Raw genomic sequence first — 12,587 nt, 5'->3', positions numbered from 1 at the left:
TAAAAGGGTGAGAATGTGGTAAAATCTGAAAATGTGGTCAAAATTTGTGGGCTTTTCTTTTTCTTGACTGCTTTTCAAAACACTGTTGGTTGGGTTTAGGGAAGGGAGAGGGTGGGGGGGGGGATCAGTCGGAAGCGGCCCCTGTTAGATTTACATGGCCTCTGGTGGATTCGCGAAAACAAAAACTGCAAAAAAGCGTAGCTCCTGGGATGTATTTTGCTCTCTCCAGAATGGTATATAGGGGTACGTAATTAGAATGAGCCTGAATTGCACATTTTAAAGGTGCCATAAAGTGCATTGAATCAATTTGATAAATTGTTCTCTGATATCTACATTGTAGGTATTTGGATTAGGTAAGTGCAACAATTCTCCAGATACATGCTCCTATTTAACCAGATGAATTACCAAATTAATCTGGGGTCGCCACGGTGGAACGAACCAGGACATACACTACATACAATTTAGTTTATCCAAATAACCTATAGCAGTGGTTTCCAAACTGAGAGTCGGGATCCCTTGGAGGGGTTGCAGGACAATGACAGGGGGTCGCTTGGTGATTCCAAAAGTCAAATAAATCTTATTAAACTATTAGAATTACCATATTTTATCCATAACCCACAGAAGATTAAAAAATTTGTTAATGGTTACATAAAAAAGCAACAACATGCAAGTAAAAAGCCATCAGCCTTTTTTTTTTCATAGGATTGTGTGTTACATTAGATTGTACGTTAGATTAACAACACAGATCGATTTTATAGCACCAAGTTAAACTTTCTGACACCTTTATGGCGATCAGATACATTAAAAATAAATACAGGCCACAACTGAACATTGAGGATGATCTCTGAGTAGCGGTCTCCAAAACTAAACCAATAGACTTGAATAGACTTGTGCTGAAAACGTTCTCCTTTGGTTAGCTTAATATTAAAGTAAACAAATTATTAAATGAATATATAAATGATAGCCAATGATTGTTAGACAGTTGCACTTTTTTGCGTTGTCAATATGCTGGTGTCTATATAGGCCAAATGTTGTGTGTGCAGCATTTGTATATTTATAACCAACACAGAGGAATTTAGGGGTCGCGAATCACTCGCATTATTATTTTGGGGGTTGTCAGCTTAAAAGTTTGGAAATCCCTGACCTATAGCGCATGTCTTTGGACTTCTAGGGGAAACTGGAGGAAACCTACGTGAACATGGGGAGAACATGCAAACTCCACACAGAAATGTCAACTGACCAAGACGGGACTTGAACCGGTGACCTTCTTGCTGTGAGGCGACAACGCTACCCACAGTGCCTTCCAATAACATTCAATTAATAAATGGTAATATTATGTTAGGAAAACATCAGAGCTGCTGTTCAAAATCAATTGGAGTTAGCGTAAACAGAAGTTAAGATCACCTTTTTTCTCTTTGATTTATATCTGTGTGAAAAAGCATCTCAAATAAGCACCAGAAAACATGCCATCAAAGTAGAGAAGAGATTAAAGCTTACGAGGACACAATAATTGAAAAATAAATTGTTTACAGCAAATGCTATAATAGAGCAGAGCAATTTTTGGGGGTTTCATGGTTCATGAAATTACACGGCACTCTGGATTACCTGTCTTTGACTGGACAGAGGCAGCATTCAGAGGTCAAGCATTCCTGAATAATGATTGTACATAGCAATGCCGTGCTGCTCATCTGAGACAATTTTCCGCTGTCCTTGCGTTCTGTCTAGACAAGTAAACAATTGTCTCATGCATTTGCATTACAACAAAACACAAATCAAAGCTGATACTCAAATGAAGCATAACTGAGATCTCAGAACTAAATGAAGCGTAACCGTTGGTCTCCAGAGCTCTGAAAGATCAACCTCTGAACAATAACCTTCTCCTCAGGGATGTTCTTGGGCTTGCGGTAATGCGCTGTGTGCTGTTGGTGGTTTTTGCTGTGTTGTGTGCTTTCACTTTTTCCATAAACTATTTCTTACGCCGTGGTTCGGCTCTGTGAGGCTGCGGGGGAGAGCATTGCGTGAAGGGTGGTCAGCAGAAGAGAAGTAGCCTGTCATCCTAATGGACTAAAACTGTCAGCACTAATGACCCAAGAAACAAACCAAGAGGACTCTCCTATACACAAGCGCACACACCCGCATGCATATAAACACACACAAATCCCCATCTGCTTATCCAAGGATACACCAATCTAATATTAAAAGGATCAGCTGGTTTGTTTGTATGACTTTGTGGGGATTTTTTTCGCTGACAATAGGGTGGTTTTGTCTGGAGTACAGTGCCTGTGACGTTCGCAATGACCTCTGTGGCACAACACAACCTTCACTTGGATCTGTATGGTCTAAGGCTGCTCGTGTTACTGTGAAATTAATGGAAGTGGGATATTAAATGCATATTAAAGGGTCGCAACTTAAAACGATAGTGCCTTAAGTCCGATAAAAAGGAGACAAAATGGAGACAGACCTGCAACAGGTTCCCACAGGCGAGTCAATTTACTGTTTTAGCATCAACATCATCCTATCTGCAATCATAACACTCAAATCGCAGGATGTGTATTGTCAAGTAGAGATCTTATGACAAGGTAAAAGAGGTCTTAAAGGGGTCATGAACAGAGAAACCAAAATTCCCTTGATCTTTTGGTATATAACACTTTTTGGTTCCTTTAAAATATGTTTAAATTGAAGGCTATCTGACAAAAACACAGGTTCTGGAGTGATCTACTCAACATAAGCTCATTCTGAAAATGTAGCCCTATATACATTTCTGGAGATTGCGAATTATTTAGCCAGAAGTACGTATGGCTGCATTTTGTCTTTAAAACGAATGCAACGAGGGAGTATGATGCTGTTCCTTTTCTTTATCTCCATATGGACAGCTTTCCCGCTACCAGTTCATCCAATAGCTTGCCATGTATGTCGGTGGACTTAAGATACAGGTCAATCTGTGCTTTTAAAAACACTATTAGTTGGGTTTAGGCAAGTGGATGGGTCAATCGGTGCTTTTGAAAACACTATTGGTTGGGTTTAGGGAAGTGGATGGGTCAATCAGTGCTTTTGAAAACACTATTGGTTGGGTTACAAGGAGGAGGATTCGTCAGTCAATCGGTTAGTCATTTAGCTCTCTGGTGGATTTACATGAGAAAGCAGGCATGAATGGCACTCACGGGAGAAATTTGAGATCTCAAAAAGCATACACAGCGTCTTCTGGCGGATTCGCGAAAACAACACCTCTAAAAAACGTAGCTTCTGGGACGTATTTAGTGCGCCCAAGAAATGTATGTAGCGGTATATTTTCACAATGAGCCTAATTTGCAGAATTCCCTTGAGCTTTTGATATATATATAGCTTTTGATATATATATATATATATATATATATATATATATATATATATATATATATATATATATATATATATATATATATATATGAGCTCATTGTACTATAAAAATATCCTGTAAGATTCAGAACTCAACACTTTTGGTTCCTCTTATATCACTTTCAATTGTAAGCAGTGTGACAAAAGAGCAGGTTCTGGAGTGATCTAATTTATGATGTAATAGGGTGGATAAACAACTCTGCTTCTCTAGAAGATCTACATCTACTTCTACTTCACTGCCTGTTTAATACTTGAAATGCAAAACTGTTAGCCAATCAGAATCAGTTCTTATGAGGGACTAAAACAATGCAGAAAATAGTGAACTACTTAATTATGTTTTTTATATAAAATCATATAATAACATTATAAGTGGACTTATACAGAGCTATTATGAACAGTACAAGCATTTTTAAAACAATGGTAATCATATATAATTTATGGATTCATTTCAAAATGCAACCATATTAAAAGCCTAATGATCGATTAAGGTCTGTAATAAACAATTCAAAGCATTCATTTATTCATCCATTCATCCATTTTTCTTTCAGCCACAACTGAGTACTGGGAAACACCCATACACTCTTGCATTCACACACGCACTCATACACTACAGGCAATTTAGTTCATCCAATTTACCTATAACGCATGTCGTTGGACTTTTTGGGAAACTGAAGCACCCGGAGTAAACACACACCAACACAGGGAGAGCATACAAACTCCACACAGAAATGTCAACTGGTCCAGTCAGGAGTTGAACCAGTGACCTTCTTGCTGAGGTGATAGTGCTAACCCCCTCAAAGCATTCAGTGGCAGGAAATGATAAGACTGGTATGGATTTCTCATGCATTTGATTATTCAATTTCTGTATCTGAATACTCTTTCATTTCAATTGCATTAGTCCTATTGTATTTATCCTTCCAATTTGTTAATTACATTTAATGCATATGCACTTCTCTCAAAAATCACCCCAGTCATTGCAAAAAGAAAGAAATCTTTCCAAATATGCCTAATCGGGTCATCTGATGATTATTTATTTATTTTTGTTAAATATTGCAACCTATTTTGAAAAAATGCCACAATATCCATTTTTAATAATGTAGCACTAAAGGTGACAGAAATTAGAGACTTGGATTTTGGAAGACTGACACTGTTTTGTAGCTGAGCTAAATCAATAATGAAGCCACTGAATCACACCATTGTCTTCTGTAGAGCTTTTCATAGCTTAGCCTGATTGAACTCAAACATTTCACAGTTATTAAACCTAATTGAACGAACTATGAACCAACAGGAGCTAAAAATAGCATTATTCAATTTCATAGTTTTCAAGTGATGTCATACCCTAATAGAAAAGCCGACCTAAAGGGCAAAACAAAGCTCTCTTCTATTGACTGTCATTCATTTTTACCAGGCTTCTACAACAAAAAAACGAATGTGTTCAGAGGATAGTTCACCAAAAAAATTACATTCTGTGATCATTTACTCACACTTCACTTGTTCAAAAACCTGTTTGAGTTTTTTTCTTCTGTTGAACACAAATTAAGATATTTTGAAGAAACCTGAAACCCGTAAACATTGACTTCCATAGTATTTTTTAGAAGCCAATTGTTACATGTTTTCAGCTTTCTTCAAAATATCTTCTTTAGTGTTCAACATAATGAAGAAGCTCATAGAAATTTGGAACCAGTTGAGGTTCAGTAAATATGATAACAGATCTCTTTAATATAGAGCATTCATGTTCAGGGCTCATCTGCTTGTGTGTATATATTTTTGCATCATAAAAAATGTAAATTTTCTCCTTTAATACCATTGTCTTACACATTGAGCCACATTTTAGCGATAATTCTGCAGAAGTGAAATACGGTAGATCGCAAGTAGATCGACCAAAACTCATCTTTGTTAAAAACTTGATGCAAATGTAAACCTGACAGGTCTGTACTACAGTTCTGTGGGTGTTTTGCCCTGCAGGTCTCCACACCAGTCACATACAGCATGCATACAGCATGGCATCAATCTTTCAGTTTGAAAAGGGAAGCCCACACCACATTTGGCCATCTGTCAATCAATGGGGTTTCCAAGCTGTCCAGTCTTGGACTTGGCCCTTTCGGTGATGTAGTCCTTGTGTGTGGGTGTGTGTTTATTTTAGTTTACTACATGGTTTCTGTGTGAGTTACAATAACATAATGTCTGGGTAGGTGAGTCACGGACAGATTAATGACCCACCACACTCATTTAGTTATCAGTGAACTGCAGTTAGTCAGTTTACCATTATGTGTCAGTGTACTGAATAGAGATCGATCTATCTATCTATCTATCTATCTATCTATCTATCTATCTATCTATCTATCTATCTATCTATCTATCTATCTATCTATCTATCTATCTATCTATCTATCTATCTATCTATCTTCTATCTATCTATCTATCTATCTATCTATCTATCTATCTATCTATCTATTTATCTATCTAGCTATCTATCTATCTATCTATCTATCTATCTATCTATCTATCTATCTATCTATCTATCTATCTATCTATCTATCTATTTATCTATCTAGCTATCTATCTAGCTATCTTCTATCTATCTATCTATCTATCTATCTATCTATCTATCTATCTATCTATCTATCTATCTATCTATCTATCTATCTATCTATCTATCTATCTATCTATCTATCTATCTATCTATCTATCTATCTATCTATCTATCTATCTATCTAACTATCTATCTATCTAGCTATCCATCTGTACTGTATATACATGTACCTATCTATATCGATCCATCCTTTTTCTATAAACTGTATATCACAAATATTTGTGTTTATGTTGATCTAATTTAACTAAATGACTCAAATGTAAATGTTTTATTTCATAAAAATCTGAAAATAAGTTTCAAATGTATGTGTTATCATTTAGAGCTCTTTTATATACTAGAAAGTGACAACTGCTGAAAATAACAAATGTTCACAATATTGATTTTTAAGACATCTGATTTTCTGAAATAGTAAATATTGTAATCCGGGTTTAAAATTATTTAACTTTTTTTTTTCATTGGTATATATATATGTGATGTAAGGAAAGCCTAAAAGTGCTCTTCAAACGTACTTGTACATTCAAATTCAGACACAACATAGAATGTTATCCTTGTACAAGGTTCTCAGTGTTATAATATTTATGTTTCACGGGCTCATTTTTGTTCATGTCAAGTTGAGTATGCCTTCAAGCAGGTCCGCTTGTTAATTGATTTATTTTTTGCTTTTTAACCTACTTTTATTTGTTTTCTGATTCAAGCTGATGATCAGATTATGTTCCATTTTATTTCCTGCCCAATGTACATAATCATCTTTACACTGAAAAAAAATTCAAGCAGTACTACATACAATTCAAAATTCATCTTTCCTTTCACTTTAATATTATTTGTTTTATTTGTCAAGTAATATTGACTTTATTCTTCAATGCGGAAGTGTGGCCGTTTTTGCAATTGTTTTAGAACTTCTGATTCAGCTGCCTATGGGAAAAATAACTAGAAATAATAAACGGCAGAAAACGGTCAAAATACTTGCTCTACAAACAAGTGTTTGCATGACTATACAGACAAAATAGAATAATAATATAATAAAAAGAAAATCAGATCACCAAAAAATTGAATGGTTGCACCTGCTTGTACGCGAAGTATAAAGTAAATATTTCAAGTTCAAAACACAGTTCAATATAAATGTTTTATTTAAGCTCAAACTAAGTAATATTTGTTTTGACCAATGTAAAATTGTACGCTTACTGACACAGACCAGTACATATTAAACTGAAGCTCAATATGCTTTGTGCTTTCATGGACTATAAAAAATATAGATAAAGGCAAATAATTTATTTTTCATTGGCTCAAGTGATTAAATTTGGATGTGAAACCATTACCCTATTTTTTTTTATTGGATGAAAAAACATTTGATGGGAATTGTTGTTTTGATTAAAGCTATAACTTCTTGTTTAGAACAAAAAGAGAATATAAATTAATTGATTTTCTTTAACAAGAGAAATACGCTCCGTTCAAGGTTATATGAAATTGTTCTCATGGAGATAATATTGATTAAGGCAAATAAATTGTTTTTTATTGGGTCAAGTAATAAAATTTAGAAACATTACCCTAACGATTTAAATTGGATAAATGAAAGCTTTTTTTACCATGTATTTTATAAGTTTAAATAAGTGTTGAATTCGAAATGCTTTAGATTTTAAACTTACTAGTTAGTAAACTCTAAATAATGGATTTATACACTTTACTGGATGCACTTTAATATTCTCTATGAGCCAGTCACATTTTTAAAACACACTAAACCACAGTGCTACAAAGACATAGAATAGATATGACTTTGTTGAAAAAATATATTATATTGTATACCTGTATTGACAGCTATATTGTCTACCCTATACTCACACCTTCACATACTATGATTAGATCATAATGTGATAACTACATTTTTTTGAAACAATAGTTATTATGAAAAGCGCTATACAAACAAAATCTAACTAAAAATCAAACTTTCATAACAATGTATATTAATATTTCATATTGTAGATGCATGTGCATGTTTGGATGAAGCAGATCGTTCATGTAGAGTCAGAGAATGTAATTCTAAGAAGTGAACCTGTTTGATCTTGTTCTTAACTGAAAACTTTTGGATAGACATATATAGGCGACTCTCTCCCTCTCATCTCTTTCTCTTTCTTTATGTATGGTTCATTGCACTTAGTAGAGCGGTTCTGCGCTCATAAAATATGATATCTATTATTCACGTCTTCCTCTATCACTAATGCTCCAACATTTTATGCCCCCATGAAGTCCTGCTTGCTCAGAGGTGACAGAGATTCATCTAATCTCATAGTCAGCGTCAGGAGACTAGCTGAACATATCTAGATCCATCTGCTCTTTTCTCATTCCTTTGTCAACATCTTGCACTGAACATCTTAATCAAATATGTTTGCGTAAAGGAAAGCAGCTTACTGTGATTTTGCCATGTAGGACATGTTTCTGGATCGACATCCTTGTCAGTCCTTGAACAACATCATTTAAAAGCAATCAGTTTTTAGGGTTTGACCTAATGTTTCAACATCAGTTGTACCGCTAAATTATGATAAGGGGTGGACTATGCATTTTTGGACTTCTATTTTAAAAACTGTAGTATGGTAAAATTAATTTCATCCTTAGTAAAGAGAGAGTTGGTCCCCTTTTTTAATATACGTGAGTTCTGAATTTGGATTATGTGGAGTGTGAAGCCCCATATGCTGCATTTGGTGCAATTTGATACACATTTTAGCATCATGTGTAAAGTACACAGCATATTAGCCCTGTTCAATCATTCAACCATGAACCTTCTGTCACTCCCATGACCTCACAATTTTCCAGAAACTACTGACTCAGATACACAAACACTAAATGTAAATGACTTTGTCACTGCATTGAGTGCAGGTTTTGTATTCATATCTACAGTGGTAGTGAGAATGATATACACAAAATTGATCGGACCTCAGATTTGAAGTCATGGTTCGCTACATTTTCAGTACAGCAAGGGAAAAAAATGTAATTAAATTGCTTTTATTTATTCAATCTTTTGTTCTGTCCCTTTTTAAAAAGAAAAATAGGGTTTACTGAACAAATTTTTAAAATGTAACTCCTATTACAATTTCTCTTTTAAAGAATCTATCTCAGCTAATACTACTTGCAAGCTACAATTAGCAAGAGAGTAAAAACTATTACATTGATTTGATCACTAATTCTTTTATGACTTCAACAAAAAAAAATCATATATATATATATATATATATATATATATATATATATATATATATATATATATATATATATATATATATATATATATATATGGGTGGCACAGTGGCCCAGTGGTTAGCACTTTTGCCTCGCAGAAAGAAGGTTAAAATCCTGGCTGGTCCAGCTATCATTTATGAGTGGAGTTTGCATGTTCTCACAATATCTATGCTCTGGTTTTCCCCACAGTCCAGAGACATGCATTATACTGTATGTGAATTGTGTAAAACTAAAATTGGCTGTATGTATCTGTGTATGTGAAAATGTATGGAGGTTTCCCTGTACTGGGTTGCTGCGTGAAACAAATGCCAGAATTGTTGGCTGTTCATTTCGCTCTGGTGACCCCTCACACACACACACACACACATATATATATATATATATATATATATATATATATATATATATATATATATATATATATATATATATATATATATATATATATATATATATATATATACGTATACACATATATATTCATTCATTCGGCTTTGTTCCTTATTTATGAGGGGTCACTAGAGCGGAATAAACAGCACTGTTCATTCGAATTGTAAAACTGTTTAAAGAATTTAACATAACCCTATCCCTAACTTTACACTCAAGAAATATTTATGCCGAACCAATAAGATTTAGATATTCTGATTGCATATAAATTTCTATTCATTTGAATTGCATACTTTTAACATAATTGAACTAATAAACTTTATGTTACTGATGTTTGTTAGTTATTGAAATTAACATATATGAAACAAATAAGAATAATTTCTCCTGTAATAATATCAGTAAATCCAATGTGTTTTAAATGCTTCTTGCTAATTCATCGATTGAGTGTATGGAGCTTCATCAAATTTGCACTCAAATATGAAGTAAACCAATCCCATAGAATGTAACTAATTGAATCTGGCTTTTTTTCTACAGCTAGATATAACAATACCATTTTTTTAACTGATTCAATCTAATAGTTTTCAATTTTAGCAGATTTAGATTGATTTTAAGTAATCTGAAAAAAAACTGACAAATAAATTTTTGAGAGTAACTTTTTTAAATACAAAATATCTTGTCTGAGGTAAATATAACATCTGTGTGAGATGTAGTTTACAAGCTATTTTATTAGAATTCTTCCACAGTGGAAACCCAAATTGAGTGATTACATGAGATGTGGGATGTTCATTCATCTTTTTTTTGTTTTATAACTAGTAGTAAAGAGGGAAAAATAAACTGAGGCATCTTTTACGCTACATCAAAGAGTATCTAAACAGTGTTTGTTGTTTGACTTTCCTGATTAAATCAAATGAAAATAAAAAGAGAGGACTTTGGTTCTTATCTGAAGTAATAAAACTCAAAAATTAGCAATTATGGGGAGTGCGCTATATAATGTCAAATAATAATGCAATAATAATAATACAATAATTATAAATATAGCAAAGTCAATAAATAAAATGTCAAAGAATTAAAGGTTGATCTTAAAGATTGAAAAAGCACTACTGAGTCATTAAAATACCAGTTCCTGTTGCAGTGGTTAAAGAAACATTATATGGAAAACATTTTTCTGAAATTAAAGAACCTACCCGAAAAATGAATCAATTCAATTCAATTCAATTCAAATTTATTTGTATAGCGCTTTTACGATGTAGATTGTGTCAAAACAGCTTCACATAAAAGATCATAGTAAATTGAAATAGTGTAGTTCAGTTTTAGAGTTTGAGTTAAGTTTAAGTTAACTTAAGTTTAAGTTCAGTTCAGTTTAGTGGCACAAATATTGTATGACATCTATTTATCACACTCTTAAAACTAAATGTATCTTTTTGTCATTGATGGTTCCTAGAAAAATACTTTCACATCTGCAGTACCTTTCCATTCTACAAAAAGCTTATAGTATTAAAGAATACTTTTGATAATTAAAATGTTCTTTGCACAAAGAAAACATGGCTCTTAAAAGAACTGTTAGGTGAAGTGTTCTTTTGGGAGCCAAAATGGTTCTTTTATGGCATGCAAACAACACTCTTTTGGAAATGTTTATATTTTAAGACTAGGTGATTTAGCAAAGTAATTTCACACACATTTACTTGAGAGACTAAATACACACAGGTGTGTAATTATCCAAATTATCAGTGAAAAAAACACCATCTAATGATATCTTGAAGCAAACTTAAATTGAAAAGAATATAATCAAATGTTAGTTAATGTTCTGCTTTTTAGGAAGAATAGCACACATCTGTTTATCTTTCAGGTATATAAGAAGGCAGTTTCTGTATTTTGTTCTGTATTTTTATGTACAATTCACTTTATAACAAACCATTATATAAAAGTTTTAGCTCAATAAACTGCTAATTAGCTGCTTAGTTAGTAAGTCAATGGGTTTGGGGAGGGATTAGGGGTGTAAAAAAGGATCTAAATAAGTGCTAATAAACAGTTAATATATTAATATAGGTAATAAGCCAGTATTAAATGGTGTTTTTGTTATTTAAACTAAAGTGAATTAAACTGGGGATCTATGGCTTCCATTAAGTCTTAAAACCTTGGAAGCGTCCATGAAAATGTTCCAGTGCACAAAAGAGATTCGATATTATTTAAATATTCTGCACGCTATGAAAAAATGCTTGTTTTAACAACTTTTCCCTGAAGGATTCTCAGAGGATTCTACAACAGCTCTTTATATAGTGAGGACCCAGTTCGGAGACTTTATTGTTTGACTAAAATTGACATTTATAACTCACATTTGCCACTCATTCTGAATTCTGTCTTAAAACAGTTCACAGTTAAGTTCTCGTTTTGTAACCAAACACATAGAAGGACAGCAGTCACAGAGCGGGACATAGAGCTTACCTGAGCTTCGTCTCCTCCAGTCAGCTGCTCTCTGGAAGTGTGCCTGAACGCTTCGTTCTGATGTTTTCAGGGACTTTCATTCTTCTCTATTCCATCTTTCTGTAGCCCCTCGGTGCATTTCCAGCCTCTGTTTTGTTTTGTTCTGTTCTCTTTCCTTCTCTGTCTCGTAGCTGCGGTTTGAAGTTGAGCTGGCGCAGATTCTTCTCTAGACTCTCCAGCAGAGAATCTCAAGGTTGTAAGAAGAAGCTGCGAGTGAGTGTGTGAAAGAGAGAAAGGGAGGTGAATGAATTAGAAAGAGTGTCTGCATGCTGCGTGTGTGTCTGTCAAGTGCGTGTGCTCGGAGTGTGTGCGTATGAGTGAATGAACAACAGAGCGAGAGAGAGAGTGAGAAAGAGAGCGCACAAACACATCGTCCCTGAGGGAAATTCCTCCCTCCCTCGTGCTCTCTCTATCATTCTTTCTCTCTTTATCTGTTTCGAAACCCCCTCCTATCATCTAAACTATCTCTCTGCCTCTCTCTCCCTTTCTTTCTTTTCTTCATATTGTTTGATTTGTGCCTCGT

At 34.0% G+C, this 12,587-nt stretch overlaps 1 protein-coding gene across 2 annotated transcripts in view; it reads right to left on the bottom strand.

Moving 5' to 3' along the window:
* hs3st1l2 (heparan sulfate (glucosamine) 3-O-sulfotransferase 1-like 2) overlaps positions 1-12,387 on the bottom strand; it is a 40,841-nt gene extending 28,454 nt beyond the window's left edge. Inside the window, exon 1 of one of the 2 annotated variants that reach the window (XM_068221238.2) lies at positions 12,026-12,387. The gene's annotated coding sequence lies outside the window, so the exon portion shown is untranslated. The remainder of the gene's footprint in view (positions 1-12,025) is intronic. The other variant, NM_001039926.1, reaches the window with a different exon arrangement.
* Between the last annotated feature and the right edge of the window lie 200 nt (positions 12,388-12,587).

The sequence above is a fragment of the Danio rerio genome, chromosome 5 (genome assembly GCF_049306965.1).
Source record: "Danio rerio strain Tuebingen ecotype United States chromosome 5, GRCz12tu, whole genome shotgun sequence".
NCBI classification, from domain to species: domain Eukaryota; kingdom Metazoa; phylum Chordata; class Actinopteri; order Cypriniformes; family Danionidae; genus Danio; species Danio rerio.
This window is presented reverse-complemented; position numbering and strand designations above follow the sequence as displayed.